The sequence below is a fragment of the Mytilus trossulus genome, chromosome 7, assembly GCF_036588685.1.
Source record: "Mytilus trossulus isolate FHL-02 chromosome 7, PNRI_Mtr1.1.1.hap1, whole genome shotgun sequence".
Classification (NCBI taxonomy): Eukaryota; Metazoa; Mollusca; class Bivalvia; order Mytilida; family Mytilidae; genus Mytilus; species Mytilus trossulus.
Genome location: NC_086379.1, coordinates 26,339,982 through 26,367,936, shown reverse-complemented (window position 1 = coordinate 26,367,936; position 27,955 = coordinate 26,339,982). Strand labels below are relative to the sequence as shown.

At 30.6% G+C, this 27,955-nt stretch overlaps 2 long non-coding RNA genes across 2 annotated transcripts; both read left to right on the top strand.

Annotated features, from left to right (window-relative positions):
• On the top strand, positions 1-27,638 carry LOC134724848 (uncharacterized). The gene is made up of 7 exons (XR_010108495.1): positions 1-241; positions 20,803-20,870; positions 21,721-21,785; positions 22,410-23,625; positions 24,350-24,419; positions 24,751-24,809; positions 25,915-27,638. It is a non-coding gene; the product is annotated as an uncharacterized LOC134724848 (long non-coding RNA).
• On the top strand, positions 16,382-19,016 carry LOC134724849 (uncharacterized). The gene is made up of 3 exons (XR_010108496.1): positions 16,382-17,483; positions 17,792-17,853; positions 18,753-19,016. It is a non-coding gene; the product is annotated as an uncharacterized LOC134724849 (long non-coding RNA).
• Positions 27,639-27,955: the final 317 nt, after the last annotated feature.

Genomic DNA, 27,955 nt, shown 5'->3' with positions numbered 1-27,955 from the left:
TTAAAAAAGGCTAGCTGTTGTCAAATAAATTTTGTGAGCAGTTTTAATACCGAGGGTGTGTCTTATTTTGTGAGTTTTCATTGGTTTGGAGTTTTTAGACCCTTCATTGTTGACCAGTGGAAAACTTCCCGCCGAAGTGTTTCAAATAGCACTTTGTCTTCAAACGAACAAGATGGACACATGCAGTTTACAGAAGCAAAAGATTTGATTTGAACTGTTCGTGAAACCACACATACTCAAGGTAGATATTAACCCCTTGGTATTTTCCCAGATTATTTTCATTATTAAAAATATGGATCAAAACACGACTTTTGAAATCTTTTTCGAAAAATTAAGATATGATAAAGAAGACTATCTGATGAAATTTAATAAGTTGGCTCGTGTTCATTGATCGTCCTGAATATACATGAAATATTTGCCACTGGACACCAAGTAACCAACAATCAATCGTGTTCATTGACATCGGAATAAATAAAAAAAAATTAGAGCATGCACTGGTTACTACAAAACAAGTGCCTGAGTCGATGCTGTAGCAAGTATCGTGATGTTTGAAAAGGTTGCACCAACTGAAAATGCAGATGGCATATTTTTGCTCAACTATCGATAGCAAAGATTTGAAAATATTTATTTTACTTTTTCGTATTTTACTGATACATGGAATTATATTTCAAGTTTACAGTTTTCAAGTTTATAGTAGATGCAGTCTATTTGTATTTTATAAAGATAATAAAGCCATAATTCAAAAAGTAGAAGACTTGATTCTCCATTATATTATTGTCCTTGATCCTCGATTTACTTACAGCCGTTTTGGTGGTAATAAATATTATGTACATGGTTTAATCTCAATTGTTTTAACACTTTTTTCACGTTTTTGTTATTGATCTGAGTAAAGTTCAGTTACATAATTTATTTGCAGTATGTCCTTTGTCAGTAGATATTTTTCTGCACAGCCGATTACTAAAGTGTGAAATGAGTAGATTGTTGTGTAACACCTATATGGACATGTGATCAAAAGGTTAGAATTTGAACCGATATATGGTCGTGTCATCAATAGGTTAGAATTAGAAGCCAAATCAGTTTAAATTGATTTTTACTTGGACAAAGACCTAGGTATTTTTATGCCCCACCTACGATGGTCCACTGAACATAGAAAATGAAAGTGCAAAGTTCAGGTTAAAGTTTTTGGTCAAGGTAGTTTTTGATGAAGTTAAACTGAGTCACATCTACTTGAAACTTTAGTACACATGTTCCCTATGATATGATCTTATTAATTTAAATTTCAAATTAAAGTTTTGACCCCAATTACATGGTCCACTGAACATGGAAAATTAGTGTGAGTAGGGCATCCGTGTACTATGGACACATTCTTGTTTCATTAGAATATTAGGGGACATGAAATATGTTTGAAAGAATTTTAAGGCAATTAATTGATTCAATGTGATCTGTGTTGGATTTTAGATTTTAAAAGTTCCAGAAAATTACTTTTGGAGAATTGAATGATTTCACTAATTTTTCATGTTGCATGTGAAATTACAATATGATGACTTTACCCCATTTCTTTAAGTTTATTGATTTATTAGAGTTGTTATGTTTTCAAGCTTTTACTCTTGTATAAACATCATCGAACTGTAACTATAAGTTCTGTAACCATGGTAAAATTCATGATTGATTGTGGGTGCATAACCCCCTGTGGCAAATATATCATGCATTTCAAGTTGAAAGATCCATGTAACTTGACCAGGTATTGCTTCCAAATAATATCTACCTACAACAACAGGAATAGGGGACACATTCATATATATGTCTAGGAGACTGACAGTGTACCAACTGAATTTGTTGGCAATACCTTCTGAATACATTTTTTATATAAAAGTTAATTACATTTGGTTTTTCAGAGAATTTACAAGACTTATCCACAAAATGCAACAGTCTTATTTTGATGAATTGTTGAACCAGAGAAATGTGAAGACTTACTGACACCCAGACTGTATAGTCAACATAACAATGATTAGAGAATCAGACTACAGTGAACATTACAATGATTAGAAAATCAGACTAGAGTCAACATTACAATGATTAGAGAATCAGACTATAGTCAACATTACAATGATTAGAAAATCAGCCAGCTGCATTTCATCAATCAGTTTATGATGAAGCTTTACAGCATTGGAAATGATTACTCAGGTATGTATTGGTTAAAATTTTGAGGTTTGTTTTATAGGATAATAGTGGTGTTTAATTTTATCTTTCTTGAAATAAATATATTAGAAATGAGGTGAAATATGGCATTGATTAAAGGAGATGTACCAAGGAAAACATGTGATTGAATAAACATTTTATTAAAAAAGGATGAACAATACAGTTTTGACTTTCAATCCTTTCATATATTAAAATAAAATGATATTTTGTAGGGACCAAACAACTGAGCAGAAAGAAGAACCGTATGACCTTGAAGAGTAAGCAATGTATTAAGTATATTTGGGGTTACCAAAGAGTATGGTAAGAACCTCATCTTAAATTATACTTGGTGAGTATTCTTATTGTTGGTTAAATATTAAGCATCATTATGGAAAATGGGGGATCAAGGGTATACACCAACAAGACAGTGACCAAAGGAAAATAAATAACCAAAACCATCTAGAGGTTTCAACTATAGTCTGATGTTTATACAATACGTGAACTTGTAAATCATCCAAAGTCTAAAATATTTGTGAATAAAATGAACAGACTAACAAATAACTTACATGCACACAAATATCTGACCTAAGCACATGAGCATGTTGCAGGGTGAAATTTTTTTTTTAAATAAAGCTTGAGCCTGTTTTGTGCAATGCCTAACCATTTAACGACAAAATTTCATACAGAAAACTTTTCAAATTGAGGGGTTTCAAATTTTAAATAAGCCAATTTATGGTTTAAAAAAATAATCGAAATCTTGACTCCCCAACAAGAGAAAAATGTCACTCTTATCATTGAGGAAAATGGCCACTACCTGAATGGTCTTTAGAATTAATTCAGTTGCTCTGGTCATTTTTCAAAATTTAACAATGTAAGTGAATATGGAGTTGTTTGGTCAATGGGAGATAACTCTGACCACATGGAATAATTCTGAAAACTTAAAGAGGGGTCCTGATCCTGAAATCCCGGGCTTAAAAACACAAAATCCTGAGCTCCCGAAATTTAAATAAATTTAGATCCTGACATCAAGAAATTAAAAAAAAAAAAACTTTATCCTGAAGGGGTCAATCCCTAAATCCTGTGCTTTAAAATACCAGATTCCTGAGTCCCAATATAGGTCCTATCCCCCTCACATATATAATTGATAACTAAGATAAAAGAAATACAGAAATTGTTTTGCCTTTTGCCATGCTTACAATCAACAAAAGATTTTTTTCTTCATTTTTCAAAATAAATTCCAAGACTAAGATGTAGGATGCCATTCTTCTAACAAAATACCACAGCATGGAGACCCTAATCAGCACACTAAAATGTCCAAACGTGTGTCCTACATCTTGAAATAAATATAATTTTATAAATGTTCAAGTATCTTCAAAAACATTTTTTACTCATTTCTACTCTGTTGAGACAATTTCACTAGCACTGCACTTTGACTTTGACTAAGACAAACACAATGTTGATTGAAGTTGAATGGTACTAGTGACAACTTTGTTGGAGACATGGAAAGCATTTCGTCATTGTTAGTAGTTTTATGGGCTTTCACCTCTTGAGTCACAAAGAACCTTATGTACGTTAGTTCCATTGAAATGTTATATGCATTGTCAATGCTAAACATTTGATTGACTTTGACTGATTTTTTTTTTAGTTTCGTCAGAGTGTAAATGAGTTTGAACAAAAGGCAATATAACCTTTTTTTAGTGATAAGAAGATTTGACTTTCATTTTTGATAAAGTTTTCACCAAATTTATTGTTGATAGCAAGGCTTATGGTTTGCACAATAGAATATGCCTTTTACACAATGAGCTCAGTGGTGAATCCAGGGGGGGGGGGGGTCTGGAATTTGGAACCCCCCTTTTTTTTTGGCCCATCAATGCATTTGAATGGGAGCATATAGTTGGACCCCCCCTTTTAATCTGGGTTGGGAACCCCCCTTTTTTGGGGCCTATCAATGCATTTGAATGGGAGCATATAGTTTGACTCCCCCACCCCTCCCCCCCTTTACTCTGGGTTGGGAACCCCCCTTTTTAAAATGGCTGGATCCTCCCCTGGAGCTTGTCACTTTCACTCAAAAAACATTAAAGAAACCATCAAATTCCTAAGCTTAGGTAGGAGCTTCAAATTGTTATAAAAATTACTTAATTACCATTATCTTGTGTATTTTAGCCACCTTCTGCTTAAAAAAAATACATTTAGATAATTTATCACTTAAAGAGGCATTTGCAATGATTTAGATAAACAATAACAGCACTTTGTTTTTTTTATGAATATTAATAAAAGTGGAATAATGAAGAAATGACTTGTAATTATTAACAGTCATTTTTATAGTTAAATTGGTAAAAATGATCTGAAAAGCATTGCTGATTTCATATTTTTTTCCAAAACCACAATTCAACCTCATTTTGGTCTGTATGCATACAACATTTAATAAGAACCATTGTAGTAGATGGTTGCTCAGCTTGGTCAGATAATAAAAAGAACAGAATGTCAAAATAAAACGGTTTTGCCAACAAAAAATATTATTTCAGTGGTAAAACTCAAATGTTTTTGCTTCAATTTTTTACTCACTTGAGTGCAATTATTTGCAAAGTACAAATCTTATACAAAAGAATTATGTCTGAGACAACAACCCAACCAAAGAGCAAAAAACAGCCGAATCAACTAATGACTCTTCAACTCAGCAAGAAAATCCAGCATCTGGAGGCAGGCTTCAGCTGACCCCTACACAAAAATGTTCACTAGGTCAGTGAAAGTGGATGTCATACTAAACTCAAACATATATTAAAATGAACTGAAATTAAAAAACCTAGGAGACTAACAAGGTCCAGAGGCTTCTAACAAGGGACAGGTGCAAAAATGCAGTGGGTTAAACATGTTTTGAGAGATCTCAACCCACACTTATACCTCTATGAGCCAATGTAGAAAAAACAAACACAGCAATTTGCACCGTAAAACTCATTAAAAAGAAGTCTGTGTCCAACTTCAGAAAAGGTAACAAAAGAAACAGACTAATAATTTGTGTATTTTTACAACATTTACAAAGCTAAATTTTGTGGGAAAATAAAGTAAAAGTTAAATTAAAAAAGAAATATTTAATTTTGAAATTTACTTCAAAGGAAAGAAAATAAAGTTTAATTGATTTTATTCTTATATGTGTAATGTTGTATATGTATTTATATTTCATTTCAGAGTTCAACAACAGATTATTAATTCTATAATTTTGATTTTTGCAGATTGCAGCAGTGGGATGTTACAGTCATAGACGTTGGATAGACTCCGTTGTACTAGGCCAGGGAGGGTAGCGCAGAGTTTCCGCAGCACTATACAATAGTAGCAAGATCACTCTACCATGAGCTTGTTAAAGGGCCCGTTTGATGAAAGTGACACCAACGTTCTCCACAACACTACAGATTTGTTTTTGCAGATGCAGCCGAGAGGATGTTTCAGTCATGGACTCATTTGATGGAAGTGGCACCAACATTCTCAAACACTAATAATTTACAAATTTGTTTTTGTTGTAGATGCAACCTCAGTCATACACCCTAGAGTTTGGCTATGTTGTGACAGAAGAAGAGTGGCATATAGACTTCTGTATGTCCATTTTTATGGAAGTGACAAATTACTAATCTTTCTTCTTCTTTCCATTTCAGAGTTCTTACAAAGATGCATAGGTATAAAATATTTATTATTTTTTGTCTTTTGGTGTATTTTTGTCAATGAGTTAAAACCCAAAAAACAGTACATCGATCAGAAGTAATAAGTTTGACTAGTGTAATTTGAGAGAGAACACTCTGGAACACAAAAAATATCCTACCTCATAAAAATTTAACACGACATCTTATTTTCACCTTTTTTCATTGAAGCAGCACACAGTGTGGTCAAGAATGTATGCATGTCCTTGAACTTCTAGAAATACAATACCTCTTATAGTTAAAACAGTCTGGTATAATGGTCAACAAGAGCTACATAAAAAAAAGGAAGATACCAAAGTTAAATTAAAAAAATATGTATTTAATTTTTGAAATTTACCTCAAAGAAAATAAAATAAAGTTTAATTGATTTTTTTCTTATATGTGTAATGTTGTATATGTATTTTTATTTCATTTCAGAGTTCAACAACAGATTATTAATTCTATTATTTTGTTTTTCGCAGATTGCAGCAGTGGGATGTTACAGTCATAGACGTTGGATAGACTCCGTTGTACTAGGCCAGGGAGGGTAGCACAGAGTTTCCGCAGCACTATACAATAGTAACAAGATCACTCTACCATGAGCTTGTTAAAGGGCCCGTTTGATGAAAGTGACACCAACGTTCTCCACAACACTACAGATTTGTTTTTGCAGATGCAGCCGAGAGGATGTTTCAGTCATGGACTCATTTGATGGAAGTGACACCAACATTCTCAAACACTAATAATTTACAAATTTGTTTTTGTTGTAGATGCAACCTCAGTCATACACCCTAGAGTTTGGCTATGTTGTGACAGAAGAAGAGTGGCATGTAGATTTCTTTTATGGAAGTGCAAATAACTAATCTTTCTTCTTCATATCTATTTCAGAGTTCTTACGAAGATGTATAGGTATGCAGTATTTATTATTTTTGTCTCTGTGTATTTTTGTCAATGAGGTAAAACCACAGAACAAATCAATCAGAAGTATTAACTGGTGTAATTTGAGAACACCCTGGAACACGAGAAATATCCTACCTCACAAAATTTAACATGAGACATCTTGTTTTCACCTTTTTTGAAGGAAGCAGCACACACAGTGTAATCATGAAGGTATCCATGTCCTGGAACATCTGGGAATAGCATATCTCTAATAGTATTTTTACTACTATCCTCAAAATTCAAACAAAACAGTCAGATATTTTGATCAACAAGAGGTACAATCTCAAACCATGTGGTGAAAAAAGACAACACATAACCAAAAAAAGTGACGGAAAATTGTCTACACTGACAACAAAATATTATACAGCAACAACCCATTCAAAGACCTGAGAGATTCTCAAGCACCAATTCAACCAAAGACCAGGGATGAACTCCAGCACTGAGCACCAACCAAAACAAAGAACAGACATGAACTAGGGCAAAAAGCACCAACCCAACCAAAGACCCAAGAGGTTTGCAGGCACCATGCAACCAACTAAACTAAATAACCAGGGATGATCTCAGACACCATGCACCAACCTTTCCAAAGATCAGGGATGCTTTCAGGCACAACAACCTTACCAAAGACCAGGAATGATCTGACACCAAGCACCAACCAAAACATAAAAAAGGGTGATCTCAGACGCCACAGAATGTTAGCAAGTATTTGATATGTTAACTTATCTACTACTTGTGTAAGTAAAATGTTTTTTTTTCATTCTGTGCTGCATTTATTCTATCAAAAATTGTCAAAATGCAACATGAAATTTTTATGTGTTTTTCAGCTCTTTCTTCAAAATGTTTTACATATTGAAATTTTTTGAAAATTCCATTGGACTATCAAAAATAATTAGTAAATAATTTCTTGAATAATTTTTTTTTATTGGAAATGTTAATTTACTTTAATCAACGAATATGAAAATAAATGTTCAAACCTTTTTCATGCATAACCAAATTAATAAATGTGTTAAATAAAAGATTACAAATAAAAAATTTCTATATTTTTTTTTTTAGAAAATTAAGATATGCTTCTAAGAGTTTTTACAATTGAACTGTTCCAGAATATAATAATGTATTGTTTTTTACAGAAAAAATATAAGGTAAAATGACAAATTATGATTCGGGTTTACATGAAAACACTGATATCTTGAATGACAGTAGCATAGGTGGATCCAGGGAGCCTTGCCCCCCCCTTTTGTGGGTAAAGGAGTAAGTTCGGTAAGAGCCATATTTGGCCCCAATTATAAAGTTCATAGTAACAAGACAATAACTGTTTCAAGTTGCCTGAAAGACATGTTAGAAAGTTACACAGAACTGTTTTTGTCAAAGTTTACTTCTAACACGTTAATTTTTACATCCCAAAAAGGTCAAAATAAGGGATTTTGGTGAAATTTGTCAAAATAAGCCAGATTGCAACCAAATGAAGGACCAGGAAACATAGAGCGCAGGCGTCGACAAGCTTAAGATTCAAATAAGACGTGTGAAATGTCTTCACAAACATTATTTTAAAAGATCTTTGTTGTCGACGTATGCGCTCTAGATTTCCTGTCCAATAATCTGGAAATTTACCCATTTTCATTGATTTTTTCGTGAAAATCAATATGAGTTTAACTTGTGACGTCATAATGAAACGCAGAAACGTAAAATTTCCATAAAAATGGTGTATATCCTAGCTAGTCAATGGATTAGCTGTAATTTATCGTGATATTGGGCGATTAATCTGAATTTGAAATTTACGCTAAAAAGGGGGCCATTTTAGGACCTTATCGAACATACTCCTTTTGGTTGATTATATAAGGAATCACTGTAGTATGACTAGAGGGGGCCCCCTCATGAAAAGTTCTGGATTCTGCCACTGAGTAGCGAAATAAAAATTCACTAAATTAGAAGGGGAGGCCAGTTGTATAAAATAAGGGTATCAATACGATATGGTTTTTCAACAAATGATGCAATTTTGCTCTAAATTTGTGAAGTAAAATTCAGGTACACTATGCCAAGATCAAATTCATGTATATTTTACCCTTGGGAAGTGGTAAAAAACTGCTTGAAAATTAAGATATGTCTGCAAAGTATTTAGTAATTGGGGAAAATATGGTTTGGTTCAGATTAATTGAATAAGATTTTGAATTTCTGAAATTAGTTGATATTGTAATAAAAAAAAATATTTATGATTATCCCAAACATTCACCATCAACGATTCTGGAAGATTATGTCGAGCAATTTTTTTTTGTTGTAAAAGTTTTCATCCAATAATTTATAACTGTAGCCAAATAATAATTTGATTAATTAAAGCCATGGACACCTTCTCATAATTTAAAAATATTGAGATAAATATGCCGATATAAATACAAGTGGTACTCATTTGATTCTTGTCGGTGGATTCTGGAATAATTTTCATTTCATATTTAAAAATTACCAAAAAGTATTTTTTTTGAGAACATATTCAGCTTGAATACATAAATGACAGAGATTTTTATTAAGCATTTCATGTGAACAACCAAGTTAGAAATTTGACCGAAAAAAACTCAAAAAAAGATTCAGGCAAACAAATTATAATATACATTAAAAACTGGATATTAAATGATAAAACCGTGGAAGAAGATTGATATAATTTGATTACAACACTATTTAACCATTGAACAAGATTTTCTTCTGAAATGCAGCAAAATGGTTTGCCCATCAATTTCAATAGTTAAATTGATATATATAGGAAGATGTGGTATGAGTGCCAATGTGACAAATCTCCATACTTATATATGCAACAACATTTGAAGCTAAAAAAGAGGTTGGAGATTAACCCAGAGTGGAACGCCCATTTATTTAATTTCTTTATCAAATTGATCAATGCAGAAAGGGTGATAGTTGAAATAACTTAGGATGAGGTTTATTAGGTTGTAAAACAGTTTAAGGTCCTTGGATCAAATGATCAACAGATATTTATAAAACATTTTTAAACATTGTCTTGTTTGCATTGTTAGTGCTTTCGGGTGGTTGAAATTTTCAAAACAATTCATGCAGTTTTTGGTGATACACTCGTTTAAATGATAAAACTGAAATTTCAGTTTTGTAATTTAACAACTTCCCTAAATATTTTACTGTTTTCAATACATCTTGATTGTCAAATTGGAGAATAACAGTACATTTGTACTTGAAACTAAATTAAAGTTTGTCATCTGCATTTAAAGTTTCATAGCTGAACATTAATGTTCATCTTGATTTTTTTTTTGAAGACTAAGCAAATATCAAATGACCATTTCAGAAATACATTGAGCTCAGAGCGCTGCGTTTCTTATCTATTACTAACATAGTTTCTCTTTGGAGTAGCTTGCAGTTGCTAGGGTCTGGTTGTTTCTTTTGTTTTTTCATTGGTTCTTTGAATGGTGTCATGGTTTTCAAGTGTTCAGGATATGGTGTTCTGCTTTTGAGGGAATCTTTATATGTAATTCTGAAATGAAAATATTTGATATTTGTTTGGTAATTTAAGTATTAAAAAAATTATAATTTTGAGCTTAAATCTGTAAAAAAGTTTTATAATTTTCGAAACAATGTCAAAAACAAAGGTCTTTAATCAAATTCTAAATTATATTTGACATATTATGATGTATTGGAAACCAAAATATTAAAAATATATTTGTATCTTAGATTGAATTCAAATACCTTATTGTGAAAAATTACCCAAAATGTTATATACTTAAGCGTCATCAAAATTATTTCAGGGTATCTGTTTCTTAAAAGCACTGATTGCTAACAAGATAATGGTGAAGTAAAAGTAACATTTCAAAATTATAATCTACCTTTTAAATTAAATTCACTTAATGCTTGACCAAGTGGGAAGAAAAAGTATTTAAATCATTTCAAATACCCCCCTTAAACCTTCATTCTTATTTATCTGAAACTATCATCATTTCCCAGAGTTATTTAGATAAAAATCCCTAGTATTAAACAGAAGTATCTAATTATTTTGCTTCAAATATATCATTCTTGGGTTCATTTTTAACTCTAACCCCCAATAATATGCTTTCATTCAGACATTTGACAAATTCTCCATACAAATCCCCCAAAAAATAATTTTGTGAAAACCTAAAATTTGTCATTCACATGAATAATAATAATAAAAAAAACTGTCAATAATAAGGAATCCACAGTATTCACATTTTGCTTGAAAAATATTTGTAATCAAGTTTCATCAATTAGCCTCGAATGTTGTATTTAAGCGAAATAGTTGTTTGTTTCTTTGCTTTGTCTTTACACAGCTGAAAACTTTTACTTTTAAGCAAGGGAGATAACTTGTTTCAAATTTAATTTAATTAAGAAATTTCTAAAAATGACATTTGTCCATTCGGCATCATATTTTTCTAAAATCAGTGTAATTCTTAAAAATGTTTGGTATAACTATTTGGTTTATAATTATCAGTACATAATTAACAACTATTTTTAATTTTAACTTTTTCGTCACATTTAAAAATTACTCATGACAAGATTTTGACATTTCTTTTCGAAATTCCCCTTATATTTCTTTTAAAAATGCATACAATATTCACTTTAAACATATTATAATTGTTAATGTTTGTGTCATTTTGGTCTTTAGTGGATAGTGGATAGTTGTCTCATTGGCAATCATACCTCATCTTCTTTTTTATAACTAAGCAGGTTCAAATTAGATCATGTACCATACTTTAGGGGCAGTGGTAGATTCAGAGGGTGGGGGTTCTGGAGAGGTTGGATCCTCCTTTTGTCGAGCCTTTGACTTAAGTTGAAAAAGTGACACATAGCGATCCTACATTCCGTCATTGGCATCGTCCACAAATATTCACTCTGTGGTTAACGTTTTTAAAATTTTAATAGCTTTCTTAAACTATCCTGGATTTATACCAAACTTGGATAGAAGTTTGTAAATGATCATAAGATAGTATTCAGAAGTAAATATTGTAAAAATAAAATTCCATTTCTTCGTATTTTACTTGTAATGGACTTAGTTTTTCTCCTGGGAAATATTACATTCACTCTGTGGTTAAAGTTTTAAAAACTTTGATAACTTTCTTAAACTCTCCTGGATTTGTACCAAGCTTGGACCAAAGCTTTTTTATGATGATAAGATAGTACATGTACCCAGAAGTAAATTTTGTAAAAATAAAATTTCATTTTTCTGTATTTTTCACTTATAACTGACTTAGTTTTTCTTCAAGTTAACATAACATTCAGTCTGCTGTTAAAGTTTTTAAAATATTTATTAAATTCATAAACTATTCTGGATTTTTACCAAACTTTGACAGAACTAGGACATGCTTCTTTTAATCAAAAGATAATAAAAAAAATTAAGGGATTGCTAAAGTGAATTTGATAAGATAGCCATATTTTGGATCCTATGGCACCTTCATCAGGATTGAAACTATAGGGAACTGCAGAATCCTGTAATGATAATTTGCATTTCACAATGTCACCATCAGGATAAATTATAAATAGGAGAGTGAAGGTAGATGCGAAAATAAACTAGATCAAGAATGTTAAATAAAATATGTTTTTGTATATTTGGACGACATTTGACTTGCAATTATGTACCATTTACTAGGCTGGATATAGTACAGACTTGCATACCGTACCATTTCGACACTGGAAGCAGTACGTTTGTCTGAGCGAAGCCAATTGGAAGCATGTACCTCTTAGTGAAGCTAATTGGGAGCACATACCCTCTGTCTTGTTGCGAAGCTGATTTGAAGCAGTACATATATACCTCTGTCTGCTAAAGCTAATTAGAAGCAGTACCCCTGGCAGCGCGGTCCCAATTAGAGGCATGTAACTCTGAGGGAAGCCAATTGGAAGCATGTACCTCTGCAAAATTTGATTAAACACTATTCAACAAATTTTATTTAACATTCTTTTTAAACCATTAATACTTTTTGTCGAGCCTTCAACTTTAATTGAAAAAAACATGAGACTTAGCCATCCTACATTCTGTCAGCAGCGTCATCATTGGCGATCACAAAAATTCACTCTTTAGTTTAAGTTTTTTGAAATTTTTATAACTTTCTAAAACTATTCTGGATTTCTAAAACTTCCACCGAAGCTTGTATATGATCATAAGATAGTACCCAGAAGTAAATTTTGTAAATGAAACAAATTAATTTTTCCATATTCTACTTATAAATGCCAGGATACAATACATTCACTAAAGTTTTTAAAATTTTAATAACTTTCTTCAAATATTCTGGATTTGTAACAAACTTAGACAGAAGCTTGTTTATGATCAAAAGCTAGTTAAAACTTATTTCCTGTTTTTCCGTATTTTGCTTATTAATGGACCTAGTTAACCTTATATTCTGAAGTTAAAGTTTTTAAAACAATTATTAGATTCATAAACTATTCTGGATTTTTACCAAACTTGGACAGAAGCTTCTTACAATCAAATGATAGTCTGAGAGGAATATTTTTATTGATATTCCCCCCCCCCCCTCATTTTTGTTGAGCCTGGGATTAACAGCAAAAGTAAGCGAGACACTGGGATCTGCAGAACCTGTACAAATTTTTTGGTTGCAATTAAATGAGAACAGAACCTAGTTTGAACCCTGCCTTTTATCCTGGGTGGGAGCCCCATCTCTTTAAAAATGGCTGGAACCACCCCTGGGGGAGAATAATTGCTTTTTTATCATTTGAAGATGGAAAAAACTATTTACGTTATTACATGGGATTTGTTTCGAAATGGCAGAAAAGAGGTGTTTCCTGTCTTGTGTATTTACAGGAGCTAGTTCTGACTGTTATCCTCCATTTAAGGAACCAGTCATTCCCAAAGTTTACCTTGTGTCAGTCCATCTCTATTAATGTCAAGATATCAGTGATTTCTCTTCTCTTAAGTTTTTTGGAAGCATTCTTATGAAAAACAAATTTTGACATCACCGATTAATATGGTTCATGTATCAAACTTAATTTGGGAACAAAAATGCTACTTTTGAATTGTAAATTTTGAAACTATTTCCTTCAACTATTCTAGTTTAATGATTTTATTACATGGAATTTGAATTTGGACAATTATTTTTTAATTTAAAGAAACAGGATTTTTTTAGTTTACAATATTTCATCCTAAATTTTATCCTAAATGTAAAGATTTCTTACAACATACCACTATTTTGTATTATATTTGTATTTTATATTATCAGCGTTTCTTTTACCATTGAAACTTCAAAGGAAGATTGCACTCACGTTGAAGTTGTGTTATTCCTAGTATGAAACAGACAGTACTCGTTTGTGTAATCAACTCCTGCAGTTATAATTTTTTCTATTCTTGAATTAGGAGATTTTTATTTAAACCTTTGTAAGAATGTAACAATTTTTGTTTAGAACTCACATGATGAGCATGCAAATTGATTAAGGTTAATCGTCATCACAAATGTTTGACCTTTTATATTTCCATATATTTAAATTTCAGTAAAGACCATTCTCCTTTGTTGAGAAACTTAAAACAAGGGAAATTTTTTAAACTATGCTCCAAAATATTAAAAAAATGTTTGTGATTTATAGGTGTTAGCCAATAAATATTCTGTTCTTTTTTTATAACCTCTTTTTTTTTTTTTAGGTATTTACATATCAGATGTCTGCTAACTAATATAAGAGCAATAATTTGAGCTATGTAAATAAAAAAAATGTAAACATAGTTCTAAATAAAAATGGAAAGAGAAATTGTGGGTATTTAAAAAAAAACATTTGGTCAATTTTCAAAATTCAAGTTACATGTATAAAAGCACATCTGATATTTTTACTGTTTTATGTATGAGTTCAAACAATTATTTTTTATATTGAGAATTACTTCCATGCTGCCATGAATGTAAAAAGAAAATATTGTGAGATGCTTTGGAACATTCTTTGGACAATTGTATATTGGATTATATACAACGGAAAGGACATTGGAATATTAAAATGGATTCAGTGAACTGGTTATCACAAAGAATTATGTTGAAAAGCATGAAAAGTAGCCATGGCAGCAGCTCCAAGGAAGATGGTTACATAAATCTTCAACCAAGTCTGAGGCTTCATCAAGAAAATAAGAAGGCAAGTTTAATTAAGCCAAACATTTTCTATACAATGGCCACAGACCACAATTAATTCCTCTATCAGTTCTTTATAACCTTTTGAATCATTAAAAAAATTGCACCATGCACTTTTGTCAATTTTTTTGTGTGTGTAATGTATTGTCCTAGTCCAAATATATATCCAAAATTCAGAAAGATTGAAGCAATCACTTTTACAAATTTAGCCAATACACATCCATACCCCTATTGACAAGTCAAGAGATGTTCCAAAAACTGTAAATATCACCTTTTTGCACTTGACCTAATCACTCATTCCATATCAAAATCAGTTAAAATACAACCCCCAAAAATTTATTTGACCTCTCTTCTTTCATTTCCACCCAAAAAGATTTAAGGAATGAGTGAGGAAAGGAAAGAAAAAAAATTAAGGAAAAATACACTCTAATTAAAAGGAACTATATTCGTGGACAACGAAAAGCGGGGTCATTAATTGTGGTCTTGGGCCTATGAGGGGCCTAAAACTTGACCAATTCTAATAAAACTTGGCATGATTCAAGCTTAGTATATTATAAATCAGGTTACAAAGTTTCAAAGCCATATGATACCACATAAAAAAAATGTGGCATTTTTTATATCTGAATTTTGGGTGCTGAATTGTGGCGTTGAATTAGAACAATTAAAACTATCAAATTTGAGCTTTTAAAAACCAAAAGATACCAAAACTAACACTTTTTAATGTCTCTATGTATAAGTTAACATCTATTTAAAGCAACAGAAAGCATACTTCATGTATCAGACTTATGAAAAATGGCCAGAAGTTAATTTTATATGAGCCTGTGCCAAAAAATAGAGGTTTTCAATTAGGGTGAGGCCTTATATCAAATGTAATATTTTTCACTTACCACAATTTTCTGAAGTTGTTAAGTTATCAAACAAACTTTAACAGGTTATAAATGTACTTTTGATGGAAATATAAGTTTCAAATAGCATAACACATGTGGATAAAATGGTCTTTAGCAATGTTATGCTTAAAAAAACAGATTGCCAGTTTAGGCCGTTCCCCACATTTGCATATTTAAAAGCATATAAATGATATGGGAGATGGAGATATACTTCTTTTTGCTAAAATCTGTGCTCAGATATGATAAAACATGGAGCCTGGATGTAACAAGACTGTCACTTTCAACTATATATGCAGACAGTATGGTCTGATGCAAAGTTTATTAACTTTACTGTTTAAAAACTGAATGAAATTTCAGCCTCAAAAGGCCAATATTTAAACCACTTGCTATCCAACAGAAGAAAGTAAAGGTAGTCTGTGAAACAGAAATGGTTAAGCAACCAGTAATAAGTGTTTTTGATGTAGGTTCAGTGCAATCTGTTTTGGAATACAACTTTTAAGTGCATAGAACTTCACATTTCACCTGCTGTGTATACTGACCATTAGCCTTAGACTATTAAAACAGCACATTTTGCACTCCTTTTATGTTTTTATCTACTTTTTTTTGTGTTCAGAGTTCACAAATAAGTTAAACAACTGAAATAAGTACCACAAACACAAATAGATATCAGAAAAAAACTGTCAGAGAGAAATTAAGCATGCTGTTTTTGAAAAAATTGTGAAAAAAGTGAAAAAGCTACATTTTAGGCATTTAACCTGAAAAGTGACTTTTTCACAAAATTTCTATCAAATGAAAGTGAAAATCATTTCTTCTCATATAGTTTGACAAATCAATACCAATAAATCATTCAGAAAAGATGCCAAAGTAAAAATTCAAAATTTGCTGAAATGCACCTCTTAGGCCACAGACCACAATTAATTCCTCTATCAGTTCTTTATAACCTTTTGAATCATTAAAAAAATTGCACCATGCACTTTTGTCAATTTTTTTGTGTGTGTAATGTATTGTCCTAGTCCAAATATATATCCAAAATTCAGAAAGATTGAAGCAATCACTTTTACAAATTTAGCCAATACACATCCATACCCCTATTGACAAGTCAAGAGATGTTCCAAAAACTGTAAATATCACCTTTTTGCACTTGACCTAATCACTCATTCCATATCAAAATCAGTTAAAATACAACCTCCAAAAATTTATTTGACCTCTCTTCTTTCATTTCCACCCAAAAAGATTTAAGGAATGAGTGAGGAAAGGAAAGAAAAAAAATTAAGGAAAAATACACTCTAATTAAAAGGAACTATATTCGTGGACAACGAAAAGCGGGGTCATTAATTGTGGTCTTGGGCCTATTACAGTAATTTGATAAAAATTGTATATTAAGGGCATATGATAGAGTTGATGTTGCTAATGTAAAATGTTATTTTTGCCATTCAATGGGAGATAACTCATAATTTACCTTTATAAACAATGGAATATATTTAAATTATTATTTTTGTGGAGTTGAAAATTCAATCAATAAACTTAAGACTTACTGTTTTTGATTTTAATCTTTTATATTGATTTTACAGTTATTTATGTTATAGTAAGAAATTGGAATAATGTTTGGTAAATGTCAGGGAAATTGAAATATAAAGTATATAAATTGTAAATTTTCATATATTTCAGGTTTTTTTTGTGAGATTTTTTCATGGTGTGGGAATAAGACTTGGAGGTCTAATACAGCTAGTATATAGGTAGGTGCCAGTATACAGTTTCGAATAAAATAAATGTTTTATAAATATTCTTTTTAAATTTTATGTGGTTCAGGCTTGAAAGTTTGTAAGAGTTTGGTTTCTAGTTTACGCATTTTTTTTTTTATCAGTACAAACATAACGTAATTTTGAATATCGAACCTAATTATTTAGTTTGTTGGATTGCTATCTAGTTAATATATGTTCTCAGCCTCTATTACACATATATGTAACCTATTTCTTTATAATTTCATATGGTAACAGTGATCTTTTGAAACCATTCTGGTAAGACTTAACACTTTATATTTCAGATTAGCATCAGCTTGTCTGTAAGGATTGAGGCTGATAATGGCCATTGGAGCTGAATAATATGGTAAGAACCAATACATAAATTAATGAGTCATTTAGCCAAGAACATGTAAATACCCTAGAATGTTGTGCAAAGAAGTATTATATTTTAATTATGCAGATCTTGAGACGTAGTAAACTTTAATTTTTCTTGAACTATAACTGTGATATAATCTAAAGGGAGGTATCAAGATAAATAAAGGAAATAAAAAAATTATTCAGTTACTAAGAAAATCTTACTATCTGTAAGTTTTCTAAAATTGTTCCCGTATATACATTGTATAATGAATGGGATGTGGACCATCATGTGGTATGATTGCCACTGAAACAACTATCTCCCAGAGACCAAATGATATGTAAGCAACAAATGGTCACTATGGCCTTCAACAATGAGCCAAACATATACCTTACAGTTAACTTTAAAAGTTAGAAACATGACAAAATGTGAAACAATTCAAACAAGAAAACCAACAGCTTGATTTATAATGAAACCATGAAATAATAACAATTATCGCTATTTTGTGCATTTTTCCTTTGATCTTTTTTGTGATAATTTTCATATCATGCTTCTCGCTTGAGATGGAAAAATTATCGCTAGAAACTAAGGAGACCACGTGGCGTTGCTAACAAAATTGACATTGAAATTGACAAGGTCATCATAGGTAAAATAGCGATAAACAGATTATCATTGGTCATCTCAACGATAATCTATAAATACGTCGAACAACAACCAACTACTTTTCATCCCTTGTTTGCTACTGAAGACTGGTTGTTTGTAAATTCAGTCTACAGAATCACTTCAAAGCAAGGTAAAAGCAATGTTCTATTGTTCTATGCATCATAAGTGCATTTATTAACTAGTTACTTATTCCTTTGCATTGAATATTGTTCTGAAAGATATTAGAATGTATATTTCTTTTTCAGGTGACTTCAACTGTGGCTGCAGGAAATTATTGTGCAATACAACTGAAACCAAAAAGAATGTAATTCAGACTATTTTTGTGTATGTTTTAAAAAATGTTCATATTTTTTTACCAAAAAAAAAATTTAAAAATTGTAAAGATTCTCCATTTTCAACAAAGCTGGAAGTTGTTGGCTAAATTGATACTTCATAATTTTACAATTTTACTTTTAGACCTACTCTTGATATCTTAATTATGGTCAATGTGTTATCAAACATTTCCAGAAGGTTAAAAATGAAGAATCTAAAAAAAAAAGAAAAATAATGTTATTTTGTTAAAATGTACATTTTGGTTTTCTGATTTGTTGGATGTATCTCTTTTTTTCTTCATTAGTTTGTTATTTTTTGCAGTGTTTTTAGCTATAAAAAAGATTATTTCACAAGAAGCATAGAAAAAAACACATCTTGGTGAGAAAAGATTAATTCAGATTTTTAGTGTTAAATTCCACAATAAGCAAGATTTGTTATATATCTTGGTGTCCATTTTTTCAATTGGTTGAGAAAATCGGAGTAATGGAAGTGAACCACCTAGGTGAACAATTAAGTACTAAATATTTTTGTTAATTATTTAAATAATTTATATCAAATTATTTATTATTTATTATAGCTATACCATCTTGTATTTTTGTTAGATATAGCAATGATGTGGAGTCTAAACAGGTGAAATTTTTGGCAAAGGGAGGTAATAAATTATTCCCCTGTTTAACTCCTCATTCTTTTAAATTTATTATTTTACTTAAATATTCATATGTATAAGTTTTTTGTTTAATATCAGATGTATACTAGCTAACAATGACTATTATTCAGAGTTCTGTAAATAAAAAAAAATGTAAACAGAGCTCGAGATAATAGATTTAAGGGTGGGAGAAATTATGGGACACTATCGGTAGAATTGATTTGGTGAAATTTTCAAGATACATGATTAATTGAGAGTGCATCTGATATTTTTTTTATTTATTTCTATAAATAATGGACCAAAAACGAAAAGATTGCAATTAAGATAATGATTACAGCCACTCTGGCAGCCAGGAGAGCAGCTCTAAGGAAGATGGTCAATAAAATTTTCAACCAAGTCTGAGGCTTTACCATGAAATTGAGAAGGCAAGTTTATTGAAGTCAAACAATTTCTATACATTTTCTAGAAATATTTGTTAAATGTACATATTCATCCTTATTTTCTGCATGAAAAACATCTTTCAATAATTTATTTACCAGTTTAATATTTTGGGATACCATTGTCAAGGGGTACAATCAAAATCACGTGATGGATATAAACACACCGGAAGTAACAGTCGAGCAGACCGCTTGAAAGGTAAGTAGTTGTATTTACTTGTTTATATCAATGAAATTTAATAAATAAGGTAGTGCACAGAATGTCGGATACTATCTAGTTTTGAAATACACAATTATCATTGCTGGAAATCGTGCAGTTACTGCTAACACTTCGACACAAAAATTCGTTGAAAATTTGGAACTGTGTCGAAGTGTTTTCAATAACTGCACGCTTTCTAGCAAAAACAATTGTGTATTTTAAAACTACATACTATCCGACATTCGGTGTGCCAACTTATTAATCAAAATTTAATTGATATAAACAAGAAAATGCAACTACTAACCTTTCAAGCGGCGAGTTCGACTGTAACTTCCGGTGTGTGTATATCCATCACGTAATTTTGATTGTACCCCTTGATTGTACATTAACAAGAATTTCTATTACAATTGCAGGAGTAAATTCTAAGATAGGAATTAACTTTCAAGGGGAGACTAGCACAATTAACAGCAAGATTTGTTCATTCAATGGGAGACAACTCATTTTCATTATTCAAATTAGTTGAGTGCAGAATTCAAATCATAAACCTTGACTACTTTTGTTTGTTTTTCAATCTTTACAAAATATGTGGATTTTATACTATTGGTACTTGAAGTAAGAAATCAGAAAAATGTGTAAATCAATCTTTAGGTTGACATAGAAATTGGTTTGTAAAATTAATAAATGTGTTAATTTCTTTTTAGGTACTTTCTGTGGCATGTTTTCATGGTGTGGGAATAAGACTTGGTGGTCAAATACAGCTAATATGTAGGTAGGTACCAGTATTGTTAATCCTGTTTAAAAAAAAATAATCTATAAATAAGATTATTTTAAAATGAATACTGACTTTTTTAGGGTTAAAGGTTTATAAGAGTTTGGTCAACAGTATATATACTCTTTATTTTATCAGTATCATATGACAATGGTCTCTTGGCAAAGTATGGCCTTATAATAGATTTTAAATTTCAACTTTTATCATAGAATATCAAAGGGGCCCCAATTTGGATCTTAAATGGATATATTTCAAGAAACTTAATGTGACTTAAAATAAATCGCTTCTTTATAATACATTGTAGTCTCCATAATTAGCTATATTGGGAGATATTATCAAAATGCTATAATTTTGTGAATTTTCTTACCTAAAAGCTTAAAGAATACCTTTGATCCAAAATGTTTCGTAACTTATAGGAACCAAGGGTAATACATGTATTTAAATAAAAAGACGTAAACTATTACTGGATATGCTAAAAACTGTTCTGAATTGTGAAAAATTGGACCTTAATTGGCGCTTTTGCGAATACACCAGAATTGCATAATCAAGATGTCATAACTTAATAGTTTATAGTGTCAGGTGCCAAAATGAAGTGTTTATTTTGTATCAATAATGATACCAGAACAATATATATGTTAAATTTGTAGTATTTGGGCTTGATTTAAAAAAAAAAAATCTTAGGGCCAACTTAACCCTTTTAAGCCTACTCCTTTTAGGATTGAATTGTGTTGTTGGATTGATGTCTAACCAATGTTCTCAAAACCTATCGCATATATAACCCATTTTATATATCATAGATACAATATTTCAGAAGTTATCCTTTAAAACAATTTTGTATTTTATATTTCAGGTTAGCACCACAGCTTGTCTGCAAGGATTGAAGCTGGGAAACGGCCATTGGAGCTGAATTTTATGGTAAGAAACTAAAATATTTATTAATTAATTTTTAAATTCACCATGTATTTTTTTATGAACACATGTATTTTGAAATATTTTCCAAATTAATAGTTTTAATTATACTGGTAATCTGGATTGGGTATTTAAGAATAAAGAGATGTTATAAGATTGCCAACTACTCAACTATCAATAAGAGAAGCAAATTACAATCACTGTAGGACCTTCAGCAATGAGCAAAACCTATATGAATGTAAATAATGCAACTGGTTGAATATCACAATAGGAACTTGTATTTATAAATCTAATCTCTAATGCAAAACTTTGAGGCCAGATTTTTCTGAAATCTTGGGATTATTTATCTTGCATATTTGTCCATTTGTTGAAAAATCACAAGAATAGCATGCAATAATTTCTGGTTTTACAGTACCAGTTTTAAAGGCCCTGCCTGAACATAACAAAATGTGAAACAGTTTCAAACTAGAAAACCAATGCATTAATTCATACAACTAATAAAGGAAAATAAACATGATGCACATCAGCCATTGATTTTATCATCCTTTTTTGCTAATAATTGTATAAATCGGTATATCGGTTTGATCTTGTTTTGACAAATATGTTTAAGAATGTTTATTACTATTTCAGGAAGCTGTGGCTGCAGCAATGATTATGTGATAAAACTGAAGAATGTTATTCAATTTTTTTGTGTATATATTTCAAAAAATGTAATTTTTTATAAAAAAAAAAAAAAAAAAAAAAAAAGGTGTAAAGATTCTCCATTTTCAATTAGATTGGAAGCTTGTATTTACAATTGTTAGATCTTCTTCGTTATTCCCCCACCCCCTGTATCTCTATTTCATTTTTACTTTGAAAATGAAATGGAACAGACAAATTTTACTTGTCAACTTAATAATGGTCTGTCTAGTCAAAAGCCTCCAGTTGGTTTAGAATGGAGAATCTAAAAAAAATATGTAAAGTGTTTTTTTTTAGTTTCCTGAATTTTTATATACATTTTGTTATTGCTCCCTTTCAATTTTTATAAATTCCAGATTTTAAGTTTTAGATTTATGGGGCTTTATTCATAAAAAAGGGGGATTTTTCACACCTGGACAATAACTCAAAAAGGCTTTCACCAATGTCCATGAAACTTTGGTAAATTGTTTATATCTATTGACATAAGCTCCCTTTCCCTTTTTATTAATTTTAGATTTTACGTTTTCTTAAGTAATGAATTTTTATACTTAAAAAAGGGGGATTTTATGCAGTTTTGGTGAAACTTAAAAGAGCAACGGCCGTATCATGTGCTAAAGCGCATCCCTTTATTGAAATGTGTTGTAGTTTTTACATATTATTATTTCTTTATTTTAATTATACAAATTTTGTTTTGTTAAATATTTAAAGGGTGTGGAGTCTCAACAGTGAAATTTTCAGGACAAAAGGGAGGTAATTCCTTTGTTATACTCATTATACTTGAAATTTCCTGAGTGTTTATATGGAATATAACTTTTTTAATTAAAATATTCACTTTTGTACACATTTTCTTTAAATATCAGATGTATACTGGCTAAAATTACTTTTATTTAGAGTTCTGTAAATAAAAAAAAATGTAAGCAGAGCTCTAGCTATAGATAATAGATTTGGAGGGTGGGAGAAATTGTGGGTAACTACAATTGATTAGGTGAAATTTTAAAAGACTTAAAAAGTGCATCTGATATTTATTTTTACATAATGTTATTTCTGAAAGCAAATGGACAATAAGATGAGGACATAAACCACCTTCCAGGTTAGGATAGCAGCTCTTAAGGAAGATGGTCAATTAAATCTTCAACCCAGTCTGAGGCCTTACCATGAAAAATATGTGGTGAGTTGAAATATTCCACAAAACTAATGATCATATTATTATAGGCATTTTAACTTATTTGTTTATAATGGGTTTGATTTTGAGGACATCTACATCAATGCTGAACAATTTTATAACACATTAAAAAGAAGATGTGGTATGATTGCCATTGAGACAACTATCCACAAAAGACCAAAATGACAGACATTAACAAATATAGGTCACTGTACAGCCTTCAACAATGAGCAAAGCCCATACTGCATAGTCAACTATAAAAGGTTCTGATAAGACAATGTAAAACAATTCAAACAAGAAAACTAACGGCCTTATTTATGTAAAAAAAATGTACGAAAAACAAATATGTAACACGTAAACAAACGACAACCACTGAATTACAGGCTCCTGACTTGGGACAAGCATGTACATAAATAATGTGGCGGGGTTAAACATGTTAGCAGGATCCCAACCCTCCCCCTAACCTGAGACAGTGGTATAACAGTACAACATAAGAACGAACTATAAAAATCAGTTGAAAAAGGCTCAACTCATCAGATGCACAAAAATACAAATGGATGTGAACAACAACTTGTATTCAATTGAATTGTTTTGTACCTTAGGTATCAAGTTAACATACAGAAAATGATAGTATAAGACAAATTCATAAGAAATGTGACAAGGCATAATTTTGTTACACTTTTTAAAAAAATCTTATGTACAATTTAATCTTAAAAACATTTTTTTCCAGGTTGTTGAAATTACAATGTTTTCATGATGTGGGGAGTAAGACTTGAATATCTGATATTGTTAACATGATGGTAGGTATACAAGCTTTTAGTTTTTTTCATAATTTAATAGTAATTGATATCAATTGTTTTTTTAAAGGTTTGAAATACTATACTATATGATAAAGTACAAGTTTATTTTTGTATTGCAAACTTAATAGAATTGAAAATAGCAATCGAGAATGAGTTGGAGAGATAAAAAAAAACATACAAAGAGCAGAAAACATAACCATTAGTTTGATTTTGAATACCAATTATTTTCTCACAGAATTTTGTATGTTATTCGAGAACTTTTAATCAATTATTATGATCTATATATATTTTTTAAAGTTGCGAATAACTGACCTTGAACTTTGTTTTACAGGTTAGCATCACAAGTTTCCTTTAAGTAACTTGCTTGAGGAGTAAAGAGAGCTGTTTAAGGTGAGAATTTATTAATCAACAAACAATTTAAATTTTAATTATACATGTATCTATGCCCCTAGATATCTATGTATCCATTTTTACTGATTTTTTGTCCCTTTCCTGAACAAGAAATATGAAGGGGATATAACCTGATATCAAGTAAAAAAATAGCTTTTATAAAAAGATGCATAATAACTGCCTTACATTCAGTGGTTCATATATTCGTTTCAACTTTCAAAAGAATTTTATTCCTACATTTTTAACATAAATTTTGTGTGGAGTAAGTGTCAACTAAACAACAAATAACATACCGTATTCAATTATTTTAACTTTTTGTTTAGTGAATTTATCAGCAGCTTCTGCACTCATCATGTTGAATATTTCAAATAATTACTCATGGAAAATTGATGTTAAGGTGGTACCCAACACTTTCACTAAAATTAATTTGGCTCGTTTATATTTTCATAAAATTTTGACAAAGTATTACTTTTGACCCTTTGACAAAAATATAAAAATTTCAAAAACGTTGAACGAACTATTTTATCATAAATTACACTGATTATATAGCAGTTTTACAAACACTACTTTTGATCATTAAAAAGCTTAATCCTCCCTAAATAACACAACGTAATTAAAACGTTTAGCTGATTTTACAGAGTTATCTCCCTGTAGTGTAAGGTACCACCTTAAGTCTCAGAAAAGTTTGGAAAGTTTATTTTTGTCTTCAGGAGCCTGTTTCTGGGGTTGTATGTTGATGTGTTACATATTTGTTTTTTGTTCATTTTTTGTACATAAATGAGGCCATTAGTTATCTTGATTGAATTGTTTTACAGATGTCATTTTGGGAATCTTTTATAGTTGACTTGATAATGGTTTATGGGCATTGCTCATTGTGGACGGTCATACAGTCTATAGTTGTTTTAAATTTCTGTATCATTTGGTCTCTTGTGGAGAGTTGTCTCATTGGCAATCATACCACATCTTCTATTTTTTATATTTCACATTCAGTGATATCAGGTTCTTTTTTTATTTGAAAAATTGCACATTAAATGTTATTATATTCCAGAATAATAATTAATTCGAAATCAAACAATAATTAAAACTTGACTTTATTTCTTTTCAGTTGAAAGTTACACCTTTGCTGCCTTGTGTGGTACAATCTTCAGACAATATCCTGCAAACCGTGGCTGAACTGTTACTATCTTTTTTTAGTAGAATCCTTAGACAGTAATCTTGTGGCAGAATGAGTTGTAAACAAATTGTTTTTATTCCTGTATTGAGTTTCAAATTGGATATTTTTTTATTTATATTATTTGTATTCCATTTGCATTCAATTATTGTTTTTTAATTGATGAATCATTAAAACTTAAATTTTGCGGGGTCCTAAAGGACTTTCTTAGAGGGGGCCAGCGCAATTGATTAAACAAAAATTTTCCCGCAACAGGGAGAGGAGACATCCCCATAAATATGCCTTTGAAATGGGGTGTTAAAGAAGATTTGTATTGTTTGTTTGTACATCATCAGCTCTCATCCACAGCTTGGTAGATTTTCATTGAAACTTTCAGCTGATTTTCTGTACTAAAGGCAGTATGTTTTTTAATTTATTATAATGAAATTTTGGGTTTTCCCAACCTTTTTGAATTGAAAACAATGGAACACAGTGTTGGCAGATACTGAAGATTATTTGAAAGTTTAGAGAAAGTCCCATTTAATCTTGATAATTGTGGGTTAAAGTTGTAGATGGATAAACAAACATATCATACACTTACTCACTTTACCTATTTGCGAATCCAGAACTTAACATAAAGGGGCCCCAACACCAGTCATTTCCTGTACAATCAACCAAATTTTTCCTCCGAAAGGGGTTTGGGGGGGGGGGGGGATATTTAATAAAGATTAATATGCTTAGAAATTTGGTGTGAGTAAATAAACTTTACTTTTTATTTTAAAACAGCATGTGATTAAAAATATGAAATGAATTGTTAAACATATCCTTGGTGATCTAATAATTTTTTGCACAGATCAAGATATTTAGTCTGGTGGATCCAGAAATTTTCCAGGAATATGGGGGGCAATGACTGCTTCAGCAGGGCCCTGCTCCAGTCATGTTTTAGTGATTCCCTAAATATTAAACCAAATTTTTCCCACTGAAGGGGGCCCTCTGAAAAATCCTCTTAATCCACGTCTCTGCTATTTTGTTTTTTTATAACCCAGTAAATAAGTTGAGTTTGTTCTCAAAAAATAATTTGATTCATGTATTTTTTATTGTAGCATAAACATAGCTTTAATTTCCTTTGTTTAAGAATTGTAATGTTTTTTTAATGTCATTTTTAAAAGTTGACACTAATTGAGGATTCTGTTGTTTATGGAATTCTTTTATAAGTTTGGTTAGCAATAAAAAGGTTTTTTTTATTAAACAAAGAATAATTACTCTGTTTACAGAATTTAATACATGTATCAAAAATTAGACATGATTTAATTTAATTCATAATGCTTATTTAATTGGAAATTACATTAGGATTATCTCCCCCTAATTAGTATTCAAAACAATATTATAAAAACAACCCGGAAAATAAATAGAATCCTCAGTAATGTCAACATTTATTTTGTATAAATGTAATATTATGCTAATGATACAAAACCCATGATGCAGATCCTTTTCCTCCTTTTTATTGTAGAGATAATTTACAGACGTGTCCAAAATCATATCCCTAGAATCAATTTGTTTTTTGATATTCGTACACACCTAACAAAAGCAGATTGTGTTTGGTTTCATTTGGATATTTTGTATCATTGTGATATATCATAATAATTATAATTGGTAAATAAAATATATTTGAAAAACCAGCCTCATTTCATTTGAATTTGGATAAGTTAAGGGGGAAGAGATTTCTGTGGTCCACGGTATGACACACATGCAGATGATTTATATTTCCATTAGGTGTCGATCATCATCATTCAACTTTTTTAAGAATTTTTTGTGTAATTTCTTTGCTGGTTTGAATAAGACCCAAGATAAACGATGCTTTAAGCACTACCTTACAGAATTGATCATTGTGTTTGCTGATTACCATCATATAGCTACCAATGCTGTTAATAGGTGACTATAATGCTAAAAGGATTTATGTAAAATCATAATTATGCAAACTGTAGAAGAGACTCGA